The sequence below is a fragment of the Theropithecus gelada genome, chromosome 7a (assembly GCF_003255815.1).
Source record: "Theropithecus gelada isolate Dixy chromosome 7a, Tgel_1.0, whole genome shotgun sequence".
Taxonomy (NCBI): domain Eukaryota; kingdom Metazoa; phylum Chordata; class Mammalia; order Primates; family Cercopithecidae; genus Theropithecus; species Theropithecus gelada.
Window position 1 is genome coordinate 50,336,156 of NC_037674.1, and position 24,028 is coordinate 50,360,183.

General features: G+C 43.1%; 1 protein-coding gene across 6 annotated transcripts in view; it reads right to left on the reverse strand.

Annotated features, from left to right (window-relative positions):
• The window catches only part of EDC3 (enhancer of mRNA decapping 3), a 63,856-nt gene extending 42,765 nt beyond the window's left edge, over nucleotides 1-21,091 (reverse strand). Inside the window, exons 1-4 of one of the 6 annotated variants that reach the window (XM_025389628.1) lie at nucleotides 20,551-20,727; nucleotides 17,212-17,342; nucleotides 10,804-10,892; nucleotides 491-572 (exon numbers count right to left, since the gene is read on the reverse strand). The gene's annotated coding sequence lies outside the window, so the exon portion shown is untranslated. Of the gene's footprint in view, nucleotides 1-490; nucleotides 573-10,803; nucleotides 10,893-17,211; nucleotides 17,343-20,550 lie in introns of those variants that run through there. The other 5 variants (XM_025389631.1, XM_025389627.1, XM_025389626.1 and 2 more) reach the window with 5 other exon arrangements.
• Between the last annotated feature and the right edge of the window lie 2,937 nt (nucleotides 21,092-24,028).

The window sequence follows — 24,028 nt, forward strand, 5'->3', positions numbered from 1 at the left end:
ATATTAAACAAGTTGGTAAATGCCTAATAAAGAAAAAAGATAAACACATTTTATTAATATCAGAAATGAACAAAGACACATCACAGACATTAAAAAATAACCTTACACCAGTAAATCTGACAACTAGACGAAATGGGGAAATTCTTAGACAAAAGTTATCAAAACTGATACAAGAAACAAAAAATCTGAGTAGCTGCATGTCTATTTTAAAAACTGAATTTATCAAGAGAATAAGACAAGACACAAACTAAGAGAAAATATTTGCAAAAGACATATTTGATAAAGATCTGTTATCCATAATATACCAAGAACTCTTAAAACTCAACAATAAGAAAATGAACAACCTGATGAAAAAATGAGCAAGAGACCCGAAAGGATACTTCACTAAAGAAGACATGGACATGGCAGGCAAGCATATGAAAAGATGCTCTACATCACATCATTAGGGAATTAATGGAAATTAAAACAACAATGAGATGCTACTACACACCTGTCAGAATGGCCAAAATCCAAAACACTGGCAACACCAAATGCTGATGAGGATGTGGAGCAACAAAAACCATCATTCATTGCTGAGAGGAACGCAAAATGATGCAGCCAATGATGAGTATGCATTTTTTTCTTTTTTTTTTTTCTTTCTTTTTTTTTTGAGATGGAGTCTCACTCTGTTGCCCAGGCTAGAACACAGTGGCACAATCTTGGCTCACTGCAACCTCCACCTCCCAGGTTCAAGCAGTTCTCCTGCCTCAACCTCCTGAGTAGCTGGGATTACAGGCATGCACCACCACGCCTGGCTAATTTTTGTATTTTTAGTAGAGATGGGGTTTCACCATGTTGGTCAGGCTGGTCTCGAACTCCTGACCTTGTGATCCACCTGCCTCAGTCTCCCAAAGTGCTGGGATTACAGGCGTGAGCCACCATGCCCGGCCTCTTTTATTTACTTATTTATTTTGAGACTGAGTCTCGCTCTACCGCCCAGGCTGGAGTGCAGTGGCACGATCTCAGCTCATTGCAGCCTCTGCCTCCCAGGTCCAAGCAATTCTCCTGCCTCAGCCTTCCAAGTAATTGGAACTACAGGCACGTGCCACCACACACCAAGCTAATTTTTTTTTTTTTTTTTTTTCCAGTAGAGACGGGGTTTCCCCATGTTGCCCAGGCTGGTCTCAAACTCCTGACCTCAAGTGATCCGCCTGCCTCGGCCTCCTAAGAGATGGGTTTACAGGCATGAGCCACCGCGCCTAGCCTGCATATGCATATTAATAAGGTAGTTTCTCACAACACTAAATATACCATCTGATCCAGCAATCACTCTCCTTGGTATTTACCCAGATGAACTGAAAATTTACGTCCACCATAAATCTGCACGTGGATGTTTACAGCAGCTTTACTCAAACCTGCTCAAATCTGGAAGCAATCAAGACATCCTTCAGTAGATGAATGGATGAATGAACTATGGCACATCCAGACAATAGAATATGATTCAGCACAAAAAAGAAATGAGCTATCAAGCCATGAAAAGACATGGAGGAAACTTAAGAGCACATTGCTAAGTGAAAGAAGCCAAAGTGAAATGGATACACACATACTATGATTCCAGCTAAAAGGTTTTCTGGAAAAGGCAAAACTATGGAGACAGTAAAAGGAGCAGTGGACACCAGTGGCTGGTGGGGTGGGGGTGGGAGGTGAATAGGCAGAACACAAGAGAATTTTTAGGGCAGTGAAACTATTCTGTTTGATGCTATAATGGTAGACACGTGTCACTTCAAAACTCACAGAATGTACAACACCAAGAGTGAACCCTAATGTTAACTATGGACTCTGGATGACAATGATGTGTCAGTGTAGATTCACCAATTGTAACGAACACAACTGTGGTGGTGTTGACAGCAGAGGTGGCTTACTGGGGGGCAACAGTGAGATATATGGGAACCCTCTGTACTTTGGGCTCAATTTTCCCCTGAAACTAAAACTGCTCTAAAAAATAAAGTCTATTTAATAGAAAAAAACAAATTGATTATGTAACTTAAAACCTTCTTACAAAGAAAAATCCAGGCCTAGATGGCTTTACTGGCGGTTTTTCTTTTTAACCAAATCTGAACTAGATAGCTTTACTAGTTAATTTTATCAAACATTTTAAGAAAAAAATAATGTCAATCTCATAGCCGGGCGCAGTGGCTCAAGCCTGTAATCCCAGCACTTTGGGAGGCCGAGACGGGCGGATCACGAGGTCAGGAGATCGAGACCATCCTGGCTAACACAGTGAAACCCCGTCTCTACTAAAAAATACAAAAAACTAGCCGGGCGAGGTGGTGGGCGCCTGTAGTCCCAGCTACTCGGGAGGCTGAGGCAGGAGAATGGCGTAAACCCGGGAGGTGGAGCTTGCAGTGAGCTGAGATCCGGCCACTGCACTCCAGCCTGGGCGACAGAGTAAGACTCCGTCTCAAAAAAAAAAAAAAAAAAAAAAAGAAAACACAGGAGAACGAGGCTGGACACAATGGCTCACGCCTGTAATCCAAGCACTTTGGGAGACTGAGGCAGGTGGATCACTTGAGGTCAGCAGTTTGTGACCAGCCTGGCCAACATCGTGAAACCCCGTCTCTACTAAAAATACAAAAACTAGCCAGGCGTGCTGGCACACGCCTGTAATCCCAGCTACTCAGGAGGCTGAGGCAGGAGAATCACTTGAATCCAGGAGGCAGAGGTTGCAGTGACCCGAGATCACACCACCGCACTCCAGCTTGGGCAACAGAGCAACACTCCGTCTCAAAAAAAAAAAAAGGCTGGGCACAGTGGCTCACACCTGTAATCCCAGCACTTTGGGAGGCTCAGGACGGTAGATCACTTGAGTTCAGGAGTTCAAGACCAGCCTGGTCAACATGGTGAAACCCCATCGCTACTAAAAATAACAACAACAAAATAATTAGCCAGGTGTGGTGGTACACACCTGTAATCCCAGCTACTCAAGAGGCAGAGGCAGGAGAATGGCTTGAACCCAGAAGCGGAGGTTGCAGTGAGCAAAGATCACACCACTGCATCCTAGCCCAGGTGACAGAGCAAGACTCTGTCTCAAAAATAAAAATTAAAAAAAAGAAAGAAACATTTCCCAATTTGTTCAATGTAGCTAGCATAACTCTGAAGTGAAAGCCTCCCCACAAAGGCTTTATAAGAAAAGATCAACATCCTGCACAAATATAGACCAAAAACCTTCAACAAGATATTAAATCAAATCCAGCAATAAATTTTAAAAGTCTAATATATCACGTATATCCTAGAATGCAAAATTGCTTTGGTGTTTTAAAAACTGATCAATTTTAAATCATTTTAACAGAATGAGAAAATCATATAACTTTATCACATCAATAAATACAGAAATATTCTCTTGATACCAAGACCTGACAACAATAGTACAAAAACAAAACTACAGAATACTATCCCCCACGAATGTAAACATAAAATTCCTTATCGAAATATCACCCAACAATTCAACAATAATGATCCAGGCTCAGTGGCTCACACCTGTAGTCCCAACACTTTGGGAGGCCAAGGTGGAAGGACTGCTTGAGGCCAGGAGTTTGAAACCAGCCTGGGCAACATAGTGAGACCTTATTTCTACAAAAAAAACAAAAAACCAAAAAACAAAAAAAACCAAAAAAAAACCAGGTGTGGTGGTGCATACCAGTAATCTCAGCTACTTGGGAGGTTGAGGCAGGAGGGGAGCTTGGGCCCATGAGTCAGTAGATGGAGTGAGCTATGATCACACCACTGCACTCCAGCCTGGGCAACAAAGCAAGACACTATCTCTAAAAATAAAAATAAAAAACAAAACAATAAACATACAGAATTATACACCACACCCGGCCAGGTGCGGTGGCTCACGCCTGTAATCCCAGCACTTTGGGAGGCCAAGGCGGGCAGATCCCGAGGTCAGGAGATCAAGACCATCCTAGCTAATATGATGAAACCCCATCCCTACTAAAAATACAAAAAATTAGTCAGGCATGGTAGCATGTACCTGTAGTCCCAGCTACTCTAGAGGCAGAGGCAGGAGAATGGTGTGAACCCAGGAGGCGGACCTTGCAGTGAGCCATGATCATGCACTGCACTCCAGTCTGGGCGACAGAGCGAGACTCTGTCTCAAAAAAAAAAAGAATGATATACCACACCTAGGTGGAGTTTATTCCAAGGATGCAATGCTGACTCAATATCAGAAAGTCAATCAATATAATCTACCGTATCAACAGGGTAAATAAGAAAAACACGTTCATAGCAACCGACACAGAAAATGCATCTGACAAAATTCAACACCCATTCATTCTTTTTAAAAAAGTCTCCCAGAAAAACGGGAATAGAGAGGAACTTCATTAATCTGGTAAAGGCATCTAAAAAGCCCCTACAGCTAACATTATATTAAATGGTGAAAGACTGAATGCTTTCCCTTTAAGAACATGAACAGGCTGGGCGCGGTGGCTCACGCCTGTAATCCCAGCACTTTGGGAGGCCGAGGCGGGCGGATCACGAGGTCAGCAGATTGAGACCATCCTGGCTAACACGGTGAAACCCCGTCTCTACTAAAAATGCAAAAAATTAGCCGGGCGAGGCGGCGGACGCCTGTAGTCCCAGCTACTCGGGAGGCTGAGGCAGGAGAATGGCGTGAACCCGAGAGGCGGAGCTTGCAGTGAGCCGAGATCGCGCCACTGCACTCCAGCCTGGGCGACTAAGCGAGACTCTGTCTCAAAAAAAAAAAAAAAAAAAAAAAAAAAAAAAACAAAAGAGTTAGGATTACTCTATTAATACTCTATGATAAACTCATTGAAGGAAATAACAAGCAGCTAATACAAACTATATTTACATAGACTGTACAAATATGAANAAAAAAAAAAAAAAAAAAAAAAAAGAACATGAACAAAGCAAGGATACCCACTCTCACTCAACACAGCTCTAGAAGTTCTTGCAATAACGCAAGAAACAGATAAAAAAAAAAAAAAAAAAAAAAAGACATACGGTTTGGAAAGGAAAAAACAAAACTGTCACCATCTGCAGATGACATAACTGTCTATGCAGAAATTCCCCATAATCTACAAAAAGTCTTAGAACAAGTGAGTTCAGCAAGATTGTAGGATACAAGATAAACATACAAAAGCTAATCTTATTTCAGTATATTGGCAATGAACACATGGGCAATGAAATTTAAAATACAATACCATTTACAATTGCTCAAAAAATAAAGGACTAGGCCGGGCGCGGTGGCTCAAGCCTGTAATCCCAGCACTTTGGGAGGCCGAGACGGGTGGATCACGAGGTCAGGAGATCGAGACCATCCTGGCTAACACAGTGAAACCCCGTCTCCACTAAAAAAATACAAAAACCTAGCCGGGCGAGGTGGCGGGCGCCTGTAGTCCCAGCTACTCGGGAGGCTGAGGCAGGAGAATGGCATGAACCCGGGAGGCGGAGCTTGCAGTGAGCTGAGATCTGGCCACTGCACTCCAGCCTGGGCGACAGAGCGAGACTCTGTCTCAAAAAAAAAATAAAATAAAATAAAAAATAAATAAAGGACTAGGTGTAAATCTAAAAAACAAAGGGTACATGATTTGTATACTGAAAATATGCAGCACTGAGGAAAAAATCAAAATGCTAAATATAACAGATATAACATGTTCATGGATTAAAAGACTCAACATAAAGTATGTAAATTCTCCCCAAATTGGTATAGAGGATCAATGCCGTTCTTATCAAAATCCCAGCAAGATTTGTAGACACAGACAAAGTTATTCTAAAATTTACATGGAAAGGCAAAGAAACTAAAATAGCTAAATCACTTGTTTTGTTTTGTTTTTTTTGCGACGGAGTCTCACTCTGTCGCCCAGGCTGGAGTGCAGTGGCACAATCTTGGCTCACTGCAGCCTCCACCTCCCAGGTTCAAGCAATTTTCTGCTTCACCCTGCTGAGTAGCTGGCATTACAGGCGCCCGCCACCACCCCCAGCTAATTTTTGTATTTTTAGTAGAGAAGGGATTTCACCATCTTGGCCAGGCTGGTCTTGAACTCCTGACCCGTGATCCACCCACCTCAGCCTCCCAAAGTGCTGGGATTACAGGATTACCACACCCGGGTGCTAAATCAATTTTTTAAAAGAAAGTGGGAACAATCAGTCTACCTGATTTTAAGACTTTTTTTTTTTTTTTTTTTTTTTGAGACTGAGTCTGGCTCTGTCGCCCAGGCTAGAGTGCAGTGGCCGGATCTCAGCTCACTGCAAGCTCCGCCTCCCGGGTTTATGCCATTCTCCTGCCTCAGCCTCCGGAGTAGCTGGGACCACAGGCGCCCGCCACCTCGCCCGGCTAGTTTTTTGTATTTTTTAGTAGAGACGGGGTTTCACCGTGTTAGCCAGGATGGTCTCGATCTCCTGACCTTGTGATCCGCCCGTCTCAGCCTCCCAAAGTGCTGGGATTACAGGCTTGAGCCACCGCGCCCGGCAAGACTTACACAATTACAATAATCAAGATTATGTAGAGGGACAGACATGTAAATCGATAAAATAGAAGGCAGAACACAGAAACAGACTCACAAAAATATGCCCAACTGATTTTTGACAAAGTGCAAAAACAATTCAATGCAGGCAGCATAGTTTTTACAACAATAGCGCTGGAGCAAATGGAAATCCATCAGCAAAAAAATGAACCTCAAACTAAGTTTCACACTTTATACAAAAATTTACTCAAAATGGATCATGAACTTAAATGTAAAACATCAAACTAAAACTTTTATAAAAAAACATAAGAGAAACCCTCAAGATCTAGGGCTAGGCAAAGAGTTCTTAGACTTGACACCAAAAGCTCAATGCATAAAAAGGAAAGCTGATCAACTAGACATCTTGAAAATTAAAAATTTTGGCCGGGCGCGGTGGCTCAAGCCTGTAATCCCAGCACTTTGGGAGGCCGAGACGGGTGGATCACGAGGTCAGGAGATCGAGACTATCCTGGCTAACACGGTGAAACCCCGTCTCTACTAAAAAATACAAAAAACTAGCCGGGCGATGTGGCGGACGCCTGTAGTCCCAGCTACTCGGGAGGCTGAGGCAGGAGAATGGCGTGAACCCGGGAGGTGGAGCTTGCAGTGAGCTGAGATCCGGCCACTGCACTCCAGCCTGGGCGACAGACCGAGACTCCGTCTCAAAAAAAAAAAAAAAAAAAGAAAATTAAAAATTTTTATTCCACAAAAGACAGGTTACAGACTGGGAGAAAATACTTGTGAACCACCTATCTGACAATGACAAAAGAGTAGTATCTAAGATATATATACCTTTCAAAATGGCTAAAATATACTGATAACACCAAGTGCTAGTAAGAATGTGGAAAAAATGGATCACTCGTACATTGCTAGTCCAAATATTGAATAGTACAGCCACTCTGGAAAACATCCTGGCAGGTTATTAAAAAAATTAAACATGCAATAATCAGCCAGGTATGGTGGCACACACCTGTAATCCCAGCTACTTGAGGGGCTAAGGCATGAGAATCGCTTGAACCTGGGAGGTGGAAGTTGCAGTAAGCCATGATTGCACCACTGCACTCTAGCCTGAGCAAGAGACTGTCTCAAAAAAAAAAAAAAAAAAAAAAAAAAACAACCCCAAGGCTGGGTGCGGTGGCTCACGCCTGTAATCTCAGCACTTTGGGAGGCCAAGACAGGCGGATCACAAGGTCAGGAGATCGAGACAATCCTGGCTAACACGGTGAAACCCTGTCTCTACTAAACATACAAAAAAATTAGCCGGGCATGGTAGCGGGTGCCTGTAGTCCCAATTACTCGAGAGGTTGAGGCAGGACAATGGCGTGAACCCAGGAGGCGGAGCTTGCAGTGAGCCAAGATGGTGCCACTGCACTCCAGCCTGGGCGACAAAGACTCTGTCTCAAAAAAAAAAAAAACCCCAAAAAACTAAACCTGCAACTACAATATGATCCAGCAGTTGCACTCTTGGTCATTTATCCCAGAGAAAGGAAGACCTAGGTTCACACAAAAACCTGTACACAGGCTGGGCGTGGTGGCTCATGCCTGTAATCCCAGTACTTTGGGAGGCTGAGGCAGGCAGATCACCTGAGGCCGCGAGTTTGATACCACCCTGACCAACATGGAGAAACCCCGTCTCTATTAAAAACACAAAATCAGCCGGGCATGGTGGCACATGCCTGTAATCCCAGCTACTTGGGAGGCTGAGGCAGGAGAATCGCTTGAACCCAGGAGGCAGAGGTTGTGGTGAGCTGAGATCGCACCATTGCACTCCATTCTGGGCAACAAGAGCGAAACTCCGTCTCAAAAATTAAAAAAAAAAAAAAATACCCTGTACACAAGTGTTCAGATCACACTTACTCAAAAAAGCTACAAACTGGAAACAACCCAGATGACCTCAATGGGTGAATAAACAAAGAGTGGTACATCCATACCACGGGGCAAAAAGTAAAAATGCCAACCCCAAAAGGTTGTGCTCTGTATGATTCCATTTGTGTAACATTCTTGAAATGACAAAGCTATAGAAATGGAGAACAGGGCCGGGCATGGTGGCTGAGGAGAGTGGATCACCTGAGGTCAGGAGTTCAAAACCAACCTGGCCAACATGGCGAAGCCCCATCTCTACCAAAAATACAAAAATTAGCCGGGCGTGGTGGCAAGCGCCTATAGTCCCAGCTACTCGGGAGGCTGAGGCAGGAGAATCACTTGAACCTGGGAGGCAGAAGTCACAGTGAGGTCATGACAATGTACTCCAGCCTGGGCAACAGAGTGGCAACATGAGGGACTCTTGTAGTAATGGAACTATTTTACATTTTGACCATATCAACGTCAGTATCCTAGTAGTGATACTGTATTATAGTTTTGCAAGATGTTACCAACAGGGAAAACTGGGTGGGGCATAAGGAATCTCTCTGTATTATTTCTTACAATGGCATGTGAATCTACAACTATCTCAGAAGTTTAATTAAAAAAAAATCAATGCCTTCCATCACATTAACAAAATAAGTGATGAAATAATGTATAATCATATCAATAAATGCAGAAAGATAATTGGACAAAATTTAACAATCATTTACTATATTTAAAAAGGGGCGGGAAAGCTGGCATCTATGAAACAATTGCAGCTAACATCATACTTAATGGTGAAATAGGCCAGGCAGGGTGGCTCACACCTGTAATCTCAGCACTTTCAGAGGCTGAGGCAGGAAGATCACTGAGCTCAGGAGTGTATGTTTATGTCTAAATGTCTTGGCTCTTTGTGAAAATGGTTCTAAAAAATACAGTATTCTTAAGCATACTCTATGCAAGATCCTATATAAGATATGAAACCTAACACTTCCCCATTCACACAAGGAAGTCAGGAAATAGCTAGCAGATATATATAAATACACATGTTAAGCACAAAGTGAAACACTGGGTCAATGTTTTTACATTAAAAAAAAAAACAAGCACTTGAAGCTGTTTCAAATACTAATTTCAGACATAAAGGGGCAAAAAAGGATATAAAGCAACCCTCTGGTAAAAGAGTATATCCCGACTGAGTGTGGTGGCTCACGTTTGTAATTCCAGCAGTTTGGGATGACGAGGCAGGTGGATCACATGAGGTCACCAGTTCGAGACCAGCCTGACCAACATGATGAAACCCTGTATCTACTAAAAATACAAAATTGGCTGGGCACAGTGGCTCACGCCTGTAATCCCAGCACTTTAGAGGGCTGAGGCGGGCAGATCACAAGGTCAGGAGTTCGAGACCAGCCTGACCAAAGAGGTGAAACCCCATCTCTACTAAAAATACAAAAATTAGCCAACTGTGGTGGCGTGTACCTGTAATCCCAGCTACTCAGGAGGCTGAAGCAGGAGAACTGCTTGAACCCGGGAGGCGGAGGATGCAGTGGGCTGAGATCGTGCCATTGCACTCCAGCCTGGGCAACAAGAATGAGACTCAGTCTCAAAAAAAAAAATTAGCTGGGCATGGTGGCGCATTCCTGTAATCCCAGCTACTTGGGAGGCTGAGGCAGGGGAATCACTTGAAATTGGGAGGCGAAGGTTGCAGTGAGCTGAGATCACGCCATTGCACTCCAGCCTGGGCAACAAGAACGAGACTCCATCTCAAAAAAAATTAAATAGGCCAGGCGCGGTGGCTCATGCCTATAATTCCAGCACTTTCGGAGGCCGAGGTGGGTGGATCACCTGAGGTGAGGAATTCGAGACCAGCCTGGCCAACATGGTGAAACCCCATTTCTACTAAAAATACAAAAATTAGCCAGGTGTGGTGGTAGGTGCCTGTAATTCCAGCTACTCAGGAGGCTGAGGTGGGAAAACCACTTGCACCCAAGAGGTGGAGGATATAGTGAGCCAAAAGTGCACCACTGCACTCCAGCCTGGGTAACAAGAGCAAGACTTTGTCTCAAAATAAATAAATAAATGAAGGGAAAAGGGCAAAAAAGCATATAAAGCACTCCTCTGGGCCAGCCGCAGTGGCTCATGCCTATAATTCCAGCACTTTCAGAGGCTGAGGTGGGTGGATCACGAGGTCAGGAGTTTGAGACCAGCCTGGCTGACATGGTGAAACCCCATCTCTACTAAAAATACAAAAATTAGCCAGTCATGGTGGCGTGCACCTGTAATCCCAGCTACTCGGGAGGCTGAGGCAGGAGAACCGCTTGAACCCAAGAGGTGGAGGCTGCAGTGAGCTGAGACCACACCACTGCACTCCAGCCAGGGCAACAGAGCAAGACTCCGTCTAGAAAAAAATAAAAAATAAATAAAAATAAAGCACTCCTGGCTGGGCATGGTAGCTCACAGTTTTAATTCCAGGAGTTGGGGAAGCCAAGGCAGGAAGATCACCTGTGTCCAGGAGTTCAAGACCAGCCTGGGCAACACAGCAAGACCCTGTCTCAAAAAAAAAAAAAAGGTATGCCCCTTCAGAAACACGAAGTCTTAAAGAGTCCAGCTCTAGAGATTAATCAAACTCTAGATAGTTCTCTAGTGATCTAACCGAGCAAATATCATAAAACTATGCAGACAGAACCAAAGATTAAAAGAACAATAAATTAGCAGCCTCATCCAAGGCTTTTTTTCTTTTTGTTACATTTTATTATATAATGAGACGGAGGCTTGCTCTGTCACCCAGGCTGGAGTGCAGTGGCACAATCTTGGCTCACTGCAACTTCCGCCTCCCAGGTTCAAGCGATTCTCCTGCCTCAGCCTCCTGAGTAGCTGGGACTATAGGCGCCCGCCACCACGCCCAGGTAATTTTTGTATTTTTAGTAGAGATAGGGTTTTGCCATGTTGGCCAGACTGGTCTCGGACCTCTGACCTCAGGTGATCTGTTCACCTCAGCCTCCGTGCTGGGATTACAGGCATGAGCCACTGTGCCTGGCCCTTGGGTAAATTTTCAATGCAACACAATTTCAACAATGATGATGGTAAAAAGGCACAAAATGCACATATTTTAGACTTTTTTCCCTTCCTGATCAACCTTTGTCTAATGTCACAAAAGCATGAGTTTCCTTTCCTATCATTTATAATCCATCATAATTCTACTCAGATGCAGAATAAAAAGCACCAGAAATTAACCAGAGATGAAAAGGCTTTATTCTTTATTTAACATATATCTTTAAGACACTCATGTTGTACATTCAAGTTTATATTACGGTAATAGTAACTGAATAGAATTTTTAATACTTAGAAAATGTGGATACTCATTCATAAGTGTTCTTCTATGTAGTCAATATTAATAGAAACTTTTAAAAATGTAACCACTGAAAGTGTAACAAACTGCCCTTTCCTCAGACACTTCACTTGGTAAAATACATGAATGCATTATTCAAAACTCCTCAAACAGGTTTATTCTATTAAAAAAATTATGTTATTTACAGAAAACAGTAAATCTAAAACAAGTACAGTACCCATCAACTGTGTTCCTAATCAGACTAGGGAAGGGGCTCCATCAATTATAGAGCTAACACCTCCATGTCATAAGATGTACAGGAGATGTAGGAGCTACAAGGAACCAATCTTGTTTTTTATTTCCTACTTTTCTATCAAGGTATAACATATACAGTAAGTCAGTCTACATATTTTAAGTGTACACCTCCATGAAATTTTACATATCAATTCACCCATGTGACCACCACTCAAAACAAGGCAGACAATTTCCAACACCTCAAAAGGCTCCACTGTGTCCTCCTACAGGTAGTTATTATTCTGACATCTATCATGAAAGATTATTTGAGCCTAATTTTGAGCTTCATATAAACAGAATCATAAAGGTTCTCTTTTAGAGTGTTTGTCTTCTGTTGCTCAAAAGTACATCTGTGAGGCTAGGCACAGTGGCTCACACCTGTAATCCCAGCACTTCGGGAGGCCAGGGAGGGTGGATCACTTGAGGTCAAGAGTTCAAGACCAATCTAGCCAACAGGGCAAAACCCTGTCTCTACTAAAAATACAAAAAATTAGCTAGGCGTGGTGACACATGCCTGTAATCCCAGCTACTTAGGAGGCAGAGGCACAAGAATCGCTTGAACTGGGGAGGCAGAGGTTGCAGTGAGCCAAGATCCTGCTACTGCATTCCAGTATGGGTGACAGAGTGAGACGTCTCAAAAAAAAAAAAAAAAGTACCTTTGTGAGATTCATCCCCATTGTTGCATGTATCAGAAGTGCGTTATTTTTCATGGCTGTGCTGCTTTCTGTAAGTATGCCTCAATGTATTTATCCATTCTACTGCTGATACACAGTTGGGTTATTTCTAGTTCTGACTTATTATGAATAATATTCTTATACCGCATACAGTATATTTTTGCGATGGATAAATGCATCCATTTCTACCGGGTATATAACACAGGAAGTCATATTATACTTATGACTTTATTAGGAACTGCCAAACAGTTTTCCAAAGTGGTTGTACCATTTTATATTACATCTACATTTACACAACCCACCATACGTCAGTTTCTTTTGCTCATCTTGCCAAAACTTGGTACTATGGTTCTCTTTAACTTATTCTGGTGGGGTGCAATGGTTTTGATATTTTCTTAAACATACTTCTTATGTACTCTTGCTTCATTGATACTGTTTTTCTCCCAATAAATTATTCCTAAAATTGTAATGACTACTGAATTCAGAAATGTTGTGATTTACTATTCAGTCAAGAACTTGCTACCAAAGTTCATTTAGTCTTATTTGTCTTCCTTCTGCCTCCATTTCTTTTTTTTTTTTTTTTTGAGACAGAGTCTCGCTCTGTCACCCAGGCTGGAGTGCAGTGGCCGGATCTCAGCTCACTGCAAGCTCCGCCTCCCGGGTTCAACGCCATTCTCCTGCCTCAGCCTCCCAAGTAGCTGGGACTACAGGCGCCTGCCACCTCGCCCGGCTAAGTTTTTTGTATTTTTTTAGTAGAGACGGGGTTTCACTGTGTTAGCCAGGATGGTCTCGATCTCCTGACCTCGTGATCCGCCCGTCTCGGCCTCCCAAAGTGCTGGGATTACAGGCTTGAGCCACCGCGCCCGGCCCTGCCTCCATTTCTTAAACACCTCCAGGTAAGAACACTTTCATTCATTTATCACTTTGTTCTTATACAAATAAACAAGTTGCCAATTACAAATCTAGCTACTTTGGAATATCCTTCATCTCATTAATACATTGCTACTTCTTGTGTAAGTTTGCTGACAGGATTTGACATACAATAAAAAAAAATACATCTTCCCTGTAAAGCCTATTCGTGACAATAAATCCTTCAAACAATTCCACTTCTAAAAAGAATTCTTCTGTATAGTATTCAACAATGTTAAATATTTCAAAAAAATGCAATGTTGGTGCAGCTAGCTAACCAACACTTACTTTGCCACCTTGTTATTAAAATCTATCGTAACAATCTGTGTAGCTAGGAAGGGAGCCACAAATGTCACATAATCAGGATTTTCCATATTACTTTTAATCATGGGATTATTTTGCTCAAATGCTGAACTATCAGGATTTCCAGACTACTGAATGCCAGATAAGTAATGGGAGTTTATCATTACTCTGATAAGCCTTTGGATAACAAAGTCAGGTAGTGCTAAACACTCTTCCATCTATTATATTACTGAGGCAGCTGCCCAAATGATCTATAAATTACAAATAAACAAGTTGCCAATTACAAATCTAGCTACTTCATCTCTGTGCCACATCAGACAACTCACAGCATTCAGATCCAACGAACAACCCTTGGTCTGCTAAAAACAATTATAATTAACAGCTGTGGATGAGTGAGTGTTAGTTATAGATTTCTGAAAAACTAGGAATTGTTCCACACAACAGGAAAGGTGTTTGTTGAATCAAAATCTTGGGAATGGCAGAGATCTTAAAAGAAATATGCAACCAAGCATGATGGCTCAGGCCCTACATCCCAGCACTTTGGCAGGCTGAGGCAACAGGATCACTTGAGGCCAGGAGTTTCAGAGCAGCCTGGGCAACATAGCAAGACTGTTTCCACCCCCATCCCCACCTCGCCTCAGAAAAAGAAATCCAGCACAACCCTAGTACTAAACCCATATCTTCCATAAAAGGCAGCATGGTGAAAAGAGAATAAAATTCTGAAATCACGTTGGGTGTGGTGGCTCACGCCTCAGGTGGTTGCAATCCTAGCACTTTGGGAAGCCAAGGAGGGCTGACCGCTTGAGCCTAGGAGTTCAAAGCCAGCCTGGGCAACATGGCAAAACCCTGTCTCTAGAAAAAAATACAAAAAATTAGTCAGAAGTGGTGAGAGGCAGAGGTTGCAGTGAGCCAAGATTGCACCACTGCACTCCAGCCTGGGTGGCAGAGCAACACCCTGTCTCCAAAAAAAAAAAAAGAAAGAAAAAGAAAAAAATGAAATCAGGTATCACAGACCCTGGTTCATTTTTTTTTTTTTTTTTTTTTTGAGACTGTCGCTCAGGCTCGAGTGCAGTGGCGCGATCCTGGCTCACTGCAACCTCTGCCTCCCAGGTTCAAGCAATTCTGCTGCCTCAGCCTCCCAAGTAGCTGAGACAACAGGCGCCCACCACCACACCCGGCTAATTTTTTGTATTTTTAGTAGAGATGGGGTTTCACCGTGTTAGCCAGGATGGTCTCAATCTCCTGACCTCGTGATCCGCCCGCCTCAGCCTCCCAAAGTGCTGGGATTACAGACGTGAGCCACTGCACCCTGGCCGCCCCGGTTCACTTCTGTACTTCCTTACTAACCAGCACTACGACCTGGGCAAATTACCTAATCTGAGTCTCAACTGCCTCATCTGTAGGGAATTATGCCAATTATACCCCTATCTCATAGAACCACTATATGAATTATTTTAAGATTAAGATACCATATGGATTATTTTAAGATTAAATGAGATAATCCATATAGTGTCTACCACATAAAAAAAATTAGTTCAAATGTCTCCTTTTGCCAGAAAGAATACCGCTCACAGTTGAGATCCGGCTACTGCACTCCAGCCTGGGCGACAGAGCGAGACTCCGTCTCAAAAAAAAAAAAAAAAAAGAATACCGTTCACATAGGGAACCTAAGTTACGGCCCTGGAAAATTACACTGTGAGGGGCACCTCACTTCTCACCCAAACAAAATGACAAAAATACATGAATTCCCTCTACAACATCTTGGAAATCAAGTCCTGGTCTTTAAACTGGAATACACATATCCCTAGGGGGTACATAAAGATATGCAAGCAAGGGAATCGATTTCCACACTACTGTCATAATCCTGATTTGTGTGGATAACTAGATGATCAATTTTAAATTTTCAAGCATAAAATTTATTACTTTAGGATGGGTAGGAAAACTACAGCCCTAAGCAGAGCTGGTCTGCTACCAATAAAGTTTTACTGGAACACAACTACACACAAATACTTGCGTATCATCTACGGCTGTTTTCTGTTTTTTGGGGGTTTTTTTTTGAGATGCAGTCTTGCTATATGACCCAGGCTGGAGTGCAGTGGAGCGATCTCGGCTCACTGCAACCTCCACCTCCCAGGTTCAAGCGATTCTCCTGCCTCAGCCTCCCAAGTAGCTGGGACTACAGGTGCCTGCCACCACTCCCAGCTAACTTTTGTATTTTTAGTAGAGACTGGGTCTGGCCTCAGCCTCCCGAATAGCTGGGACTACAGGCGCCCACCACCACACCTGGCTTTTTTTTTTTTTTTTTTTTTGGAGGGAGTCTCGCTCTGTCAACCAGACTGGAGTGCAGTGGTGTGATCTCAGCTCACTGCAAGCTCCGCCTCCCAGGTGCACGCTATTCTCCTGCCTCAGCCTCCCGAGTAGCTGGGACTACAGGCGCCCGCCACCACGCCTGGCTAATTTTTTTTGTATTTTTTAGTAGAGACGGGGTTTCACCGTGTTAGCCAGGATGGTCTCGATCTCCTGACCCCGAGATCCACCTGCCTTGGCCTCCCAAAGCGCTGGGATTACAGGCGTGAGCCACTGCGCCCGGCCATATATTGTCTATGGCTGTTTTCTCACTACAGTGATAGTTGAGCAGTAATCACAGAAACCACTTGGCGCATAAAGTCTTTCATCTGGTCTTTTGCAGCAAGTTGACTTTTGCTTTAGGATAAAATTCTGTGGGAAAAGTGGAATGGATACAAGTTCAAAAAGAAAAAGGAAAAATATGTAATGGACAAACTCCCAAAATGATAAAAATGACCAAAACTAACTCAACTAACTGTATTACGAAATTGAATTAGTAAAATCTTCCCAGAGAGAAAAACCCAGGGCCATAGGACTTCACTGGTAAATTCTATGAAACATGTAAGAAATAATACCAATCCTACACAAACTCTTTCAGAAAACAGAGGAGGAAGGAACACTTCTCAATTCATTTTATGAGGTCATAATTACTCTGCTACTAAGGCCAAAGATGACATAAAAAAAAGGAAACCTCAGACCAAAATCCATCATGAACATAGTCACAAAAATTCTTAACAAAATGTTAGCAAATTGAATCCATTTACATGTAAAAAGTAGTAGATACATGACTAAGTAGGGTTCATTTCACAAATGCAAGATGGGCTTAAAGTCTGAAAATCAAGTAATGTAACAAGCTATGTTATATATTTCTTAGTCTGTTTCAAAAGTTTAGTTGTATGTTTTTAAAACATCAAATTGATACTGTATTTAGGTAATTTTATATTTATTTTTAAGAAGTCAATATTTACTTGTCAGAAATTACATCCTAAACTATTTAAAATTAAATACTTACACTATTTAAATCTACGATGAAAAGTTTCAGGTGCCAACTTAGAAGTATATAAGATCTAACAGATTCCCCAGTCTTTCAGACATTCTCAAGAAGAAGTTTTAAGACCAATAACCCGGCCTATACCTGAAAGTCTGAAATGACAAGGAGAAAAACAATCACTCATGCTAAAGCAACACCACCATATCTTCAGACTTTTGACTTCTGCCCATAAATTTACTCTTAGCACATCTAGATCCAAACCTAATATTCCAGGTACAAGCCTACCAGTGATGCAACCTTTCTCATTCTACATTTTGTATTTTCCTAATACAATATACTAATGCAGGTCACATCAGTTCTTCTCACAGCCTTCTTAACCACACCACTGACTGGTGATTAAAACACCAAATCTTTTTATTACAGGAACTCCTGTGAGGTTACATCTCCACCTTCCCCCAATAGGTATAGTTGATTTTTTTTTTGGACCCAAGCACAATTTCTCAACATTTATACAAGCTTCTTCCATTTCATTAAACAGCACTGAGTAAATATATTGAGATCTCTTCCCATTCTGGCAATCATCAACCAAATGACTCTTTCTTTACTTCATAAAGGCACCAAATCCAATAAGCAAACCTTCTAGATAAGGTTTCAAATACATGAATTGTATAAAGTGATGAAACCCCAGTTCAGATCACCAGAATTCCAGCTGCAAGTAGTGCTCACAAATCAAATCTCCATACACAGATGCTCAAACTCATGACTCCATCTAATTCTACCACAATCTGGCAAATTCCTCCATCTCACCCACTCGGTTATCATAAGACTTAGTAAGACCAGGCGCAGTGGCTCACACCTGTAATCCCAGCACTTTGGGAGGCTGAGGTGGGTGGATCACCTGAGGTCAGGAGTTCGAGACCAGCCTGGCCAACATGGTGAAACCCCATCTCTACTAAAAATACAAAAATTAGCCACGCGTGATGACGCATGCCTGTTAATCCCAGGTACTTGGAAGACTGAGGCAGGAGAATTGCTTGAACCTAGGAGGGGGAAGTTACAGTAAGCAGAGATTGCGCCACTGTACTCTGCCCAACCTGGGCAATGGAATGAGACTCCATCTCAAAAAAAAAAAAAAAAGACTTCATAAATGCCTTGCTAAAATTCTGACACACTATCATTATGGTCACTATACTCCTTTGAGACACAATTTGGATGTCCTGTCCTGCTGTTCTGGCTGAATTTAGGAGAACTCTAGTAAGCCCTTCTCTGAATAAGAAAAGAAAAATGAGGCTGGGCGCGGTGGCTCAAGCCTGTAATCTCAGCACTTTGGGAGGCCAAGACGGGCGGATCACGAGGTCAGGAGATCAAGACCATCCTGGCTAACAGGGTGAAACTCCGTCTCTACTAAAAAATACAAAAAAACTAGCCAGGCGAGGTGGCAGGCGCCTGCAGTCCCAGCTACTTGGGAGGCTGAGGCAAGAGAATGGCGTAAACCCGGGAGGCCGAGCTTGCAGTGAGCTGAGAGCCGGCCACTGCATCCCAGCCTGGGCGACAGAGCGAGACTCCGTCTCAAAAAAAAAAAAAAAAAAAAGAAAGAAAGAAAAATGATACTGTATTAATTACAGAATCTCACAAATGGCAAAGATTTTAAGCATTTTCTAATGTTGTTTTTCTTAGAGACAGAGTCTTGCTATGTTGCCCAGGCTGGCCTTAAGCAATCCTCCCACCACTGCACTCGGCCCTAGTCTAATATTTTTCTTCTCTTTTCTTTTTTTGAGACAGAGTTTAGCTCTTGTTGCCCAGGCTGGAGTGCAATACCACTATCTTGGCTCACTACAACCTCTGCCTCCTGGATTCAAGAGTTTCTCCTGCCTCAGCCTCCCAAGTAGCTGGGATTACAGGTACCCACCATCACACTCAGCTAAGTTTTATATTTTTAGTAGAGACAGGGTTTCACCATGTTGGCCAGACTGGTCTCCAACTTCTGACCTCAGGTGATCCACCCGCCTCAGTCTCCCAAAGTGCTGGGATTACTGGCGTGAGCCACAGTGCCCGCCCTTAATATTTTTCAAACTATACCTCACGACCTATTAGGCCTCAGACACAATTTAGTGCGTTGCAACCAATTTTTTTTTAGAATGCATCTTCTGTAGAAAGGGTAAGTAAACTTTTCATCGGTGGGTGGGGCTGTGTGTGTGTGTAGACACTGAGTGTGCAGGGGCACAATGAGTAATGTCATGATGTAAAATATATCTAACTGCAGGTCACAGTTCAAAAATTTTGAGACACTTTTCTAGCCCCATAACCCTATGCCAAGGAAGCTCTACCAAGAATTTGGTAATAAACAAAAAGTCATGTTTTTACAACCATTTTTACATCATACAGAGAAACCAGCTAAGAGAATTTTGTGCTCAGTACACCTAATCTGCCATTCATTAAAAAAAAAAAAAAAAAAAAAAGATTAGGATCCATCTGGGTGTCCAGCTGAAATACTAAACTGCTTGGAGACAGCCATTTCTGTTTTGGTGGGGTGAAGACCTGTATTTGAGACAGCAGACTGAAATCGGTTTGGTCTGTGGCTAGGGAAGAAAAGAAAAACCATTCTGGGTCGTGAGTTCCTTATCTGTAACCACAGGAGAAGATTGTTGGCTTGGTCAGTTGATTTTCAACTAATATCCCAATTGCAGAGTTAGGCGAAGCAATTGCTATTGGGAGATTAATTGAAAATCAATTGACCAAGCCAACAAGGGCTATGCCTCCCACAAACCAAAACACTTTAGCCACTCAACAAGTCAAGTATTGATAAATACAATCAATATCACACAAAGAGTACTGATAAGAACCATAGACTTGCACCAAAGGCAGAAATGAATCCAGGGATAACTTCCTGGGATTCAGAAGATGTGACCTGGTAAGTATAAATTTCTCAGGCATCCTCTTTTTCTACCCTCCAGTTCACCTCTGTCCTCAAGCTATTAGTCATGGATGTGGCACTGGCGTTCTTCTCTGCCACCATATCTCATTATGCAAAGGGAAACTGAGGCATGAAGAAATGAGTGAGCCAATGAACTACAGCAGCCACCAACAAGGCTGGACTAAGGGCCCAAGCAGCTAATGCCTCACGCCTCACACAATCCCCGTACTATTTAGAATCCTGCAGTCCTCAGCCTCCCACCTCAAACCAAACTCCTGCGGCCGCCCATAGTACCTGGCCCCCTGCGAACCCGATGAAGCACCCAGCTCTTGCCTGCCTTCCTCTATAAAGGTCTATGAGGCCTGGAACTCCGAAGCCTAAAGCAAGCCCGGTATCCCCCTCCCACGAGCGTCCACACACCAGCAGCCTCTTCCCTTCGCTCCCACCTCCGCCCCGACGGGCCTGGAGCTCCTCCGCACACCACACCAAGCCGACCACGCAATACCAGAGGACCCACAGAAGAACTCTCTCCACGCCCACCCCTACAGCTTCGGCCGTCACCGCCGCCGCCGCCGCCGCCGGAAGCGCCCCCACGTCTCCACGCCACCGCCGTGAGGTCACTTCCGGCGCGACACCTTGGAATCCAGGGCAAGCAACTGAGGGGCGTGGCGCCCGGGAAATTTAAGAGGTTGGAAGAACGTCCCTTTGGCCTTACAGAATTGCGCTTGGGTAGCCATTTTGCTTTCCACGCTTACTTACGTCCTATGCCATCTTGGCTGAAATCGGGGCTCTGCCCACGACTCCTCGGCCTCGATGCCCGGGCCCCGTGTTGCAGGCTCGATGCAAAGCGCCCGCTTCCCCTCCTGTTCCCCCAGCGCCAATCGCAGAGCTGGAGCGGAGGACTTTCAGGGAGGCCCCCTCCGTGCTATACCGCAGCTGTGGGACTCAATAAGTGGGACAACCCCCTGATGGATTAAAGAAAACAAGATATTCCTGCCGTGGTCGATCTTCAAAGCGTTATCAGCTTCAGCCCATTTGGGACTTAGAATAGCCAGTCCATGCTTGACTGCTCTCCCTTCCCCCATATTCAGTACACGGGAAAGTACTGCTCTTCTACCCTTGGCATTTTAGAGTCTTGATTTGTGGGGAGAGGGGAAAGCATGTGTTTGGGGCCAAGACAGTGTAATGAGGAATATTGCACAGCCTTGAAGCCTGACACCTGGTTTGGGAACCACTACTTGGGCGAGTAGCATAGAGTAGGGTAGCAGTTCCAAACCTAGCTCTACAAAATCAGTTGAAGAACTTTGTAAAATTTCCACTTTCTAGGGGACTACTTCGCCCTCCCCATCCATCACCAGAGATTCCCTAGGTCAGAAGGGGTCTTTGTCTTTTACTGTTATTAACCAACACTTCTAGAGCAGTTTTTGGTTCAGGGCAAAATTGAACAGAAAGTAGAGAGTTCCCATATATCCCCTGTACACATAGGCACACACACACACAACTTGTCCCCTTATGGACATCTTGTGCTACAGTGGTACATTTGGTAACAATTGGTGACCCTACTTTGACACATCATTATCACCCAGAGTCCATAGTTTACAATAGCATTTTCTCTCGGTGTTGCACATTCTGTGGGTTTTGACAAATATATAATGACATGTATCCACCATTATGGTATCATCCACGATAGTTTCACTGCCCTGAAAATCCTCTGTCCTCTGCCTATTCATCCTTCTCAGTCCCCTGACCACTGGCAACCACTGCTCCTTTTACTGTCTCCATAGTTTTGCCTTTTCCAGAATCGCATATAGTTGGAATCATACAGTATGCAGCCTTTTCACATCGGCTTCTTTCACTTAGTAATATGCTTTTAAAGTTCTTCCATGTCTCTTCATGGCTTGATAGCTCATTTCTTTTTTGTGCTGAATAATAATATTCCATCGTCTGGATGTGCTACGACTTATCCATTCACCTGCTGAAAGACATCTTGGTGGCTTCCAAGTTTGGGCAATTATGAATAAAGCCCCTTTACATCATGTGCAGATTTTTGTGTAGACATGAGTTTTCAGTTCATCTGAGTAAATCCCAAGGAGTGCAACTGCTGGATTGGATGGTATATTTAGTTTTGTGAGAAACTACCAAACCGTTTTTCAAAGTGGCTGCATCATTTTTTGCATTCCCACCGGCAGTGAATGATGGTTTCTGTGCTCCACATCCTTGTCAGCATTTTGTGGTGTCAGTATTTTGGATTTTGGCCGTTCAAATAAGTGTGTAGTAGTATCTTATTGTTTTATATGCAATGCCCTAATGACATATGCTATTGAACATCTTTTCATATACTTACTTGCCATGTGTATATCTTCTTTGATGAAGTGTTTGTTCAGGTATTTTGCCCATTTTTACATTGTGTTATTTTCCTGTTGCGATTTAAGAGTTCTAGGTATATTGTAGATAACAGTCCTTTATCAGATATGTCTTTTATAATATTTTCTCCTAGTCTGTGGCTTGTCTTCTCATTCTTTTGAAGAGCAGAAGTTTTAAATTTTAATGAAGTCCAGCTTATGAATTATATTTTTCACAGATTATGCTATTGATATTGCCCTAAAAAGTCATTGCCATTCCCAAGATCAGTTAAGTTTTCTCCTATGTTGTCTTCCAGGAGTTTTATAGTGTTCATTTTCAATTTAGGTCTACAATCCATGTAGAAGGTGCAATGTCTTTTTTTTTTTTTTTGAGAGTCTCACTCTGTCGCAGAGACTGGAGTACAGTGGCACAATCCCAGCTCACTGCAACGTCCGTCTCCTGGGTTCAAGCAGTTCTCCTATCTCAGCCTCCCGAGAAGCTGAGATTACAGGCACCCACCACCATGCCTGGCTAATTTTTATATTTTTAGTAGAGACAGGGTTTCACTGTGTTGGCCAGGCTGGTCTCAAACTCCTGGCCTCAAGTGATCCACCCGCCTCGGCCTTCCAAAGTGCTGGGATTACAGGCATGAGCTACCACGCCCGACCTGATACCTTTTTATGTGTGTGAAAGTTCAGTTATTCAGCATAATTTGTTGAAAAACCTACCTTTGCTCCATTGTATTGCTTTAACTTCTCTGTCAAAGATCAGTTGGCTATATTTATGAGTCTACTTCTGGGTTGTTTATTCTTTCACCAGTATCACGTTGTCGTTATTACTGTAGTTTATAGTAAGTCTTGAATTTGGCTAGTATCAGTCCTCCAACTTTGTTCTCCTTTAATAGTGAGTTGGCTCTTCTGGGTCTTCTGTCTCTCCATATCAATTCTACAATCAGTTTGTCGACATCCACAAAAATAACATGCTGATACTTGGATTGGGATTGCGTTGAATCTATAGATCAGGTTTGGAAGAACAGACATTTTAACTGTATTGTCTTCCTATCTGTGAACATGAAATATTTCTCAATTTATATAATTCTTTGATATCTTTGATCAGAGTTTTGTAGTATTACTCATATAGCTCTTGTATATGTTTTGCTGTGTAGATTTATACCCTGATAACCTTTTTTTTTTTTTTTTTTTTTTTTTGAGACAGAGTTTCACTCTTGTTCCCCAGGCTGGAGTGCAATGGCATGATCTTGGCTCACCGCAACCTCTGCCTCCTGGGTTCAAGCAATTCTCCTGCCTCAGCCTCCCGAGTACCTGGGATTACAGACATGCACCACCACACCCAGCTAATTTTGTATTTTTAGTAGAGATGGGGTTTCTCCATGTTGGTCAGGCTGGTCTTGAACTCCCAACCTCAGGTGACCTGCCTGCCTCAGCCTCCCAAAGTGCTGGGATTACAGGTGTGAGCCACCATGCCCAGCCTACGTTTTGTTTCTCAAATCTGCTCTTTCTGAAGTTAGTATACCTACTCCTGCTTTCTTTTTTTTTTTTTTTTTTTTTTTTTTTTTTGTTT